The sequence below is a fragment of the Juglans regia genome, unplaced genomic scaffold, assembly GCF_001411555.2.
Source record: "Juglans regia cultivar Chandler unplaced genomic scaffold, Walnut 2.0 Scaffold_6807, whole genome shotgun sequence".
Taxonomy (NCBI): Eukaryota; Viridiplantae; Streptophyta; class Magnoliopsida; order Fagales; family Juglandaceae; genus Juglans; species Juglans regia.
The window spans coordinates 1-227 of record NW_023361672.1 but is presented as its reverse complement, the minus strand read 5'-3'; the positions used below and the strand labels follow the sequence as shown (position 1 = coordinate 227).

At 48.5% G+C, this 227-nt stretch overlaps 1 pseudogene; it reads right to left on the bottom strand.

Annotated features, from left to right (window-relative positions):
* On the bottom strand, positions 1–88 carry LOC118346109 (annotated as a pseudogene; the record flags this gene model as incomplete).
* Between the last annotated feature and the right edge of the window lie 139 nt (positions 89–227).

Here is a 227-nt window from a genome sequence, read left to right as displayed (position 1 = left end):
ACCCATCCTAGTACTACTCTCGCCCAAGCACGCTTAGCTGCGGAGTTCTGATGGGATCCGGTGCATTAGTACTGGTATGATCGCACCCATCAAACTAATTACTTAAAATTCAAATAATCCTTCAGCGACATACTAGCGTCCTTCCGATCCCAATCCAAACGGAGATCTGATCCAAACCCATCGCTACGTGATGGGCAGGGCGAGATTTTCCCAAAAATCCACTCCCG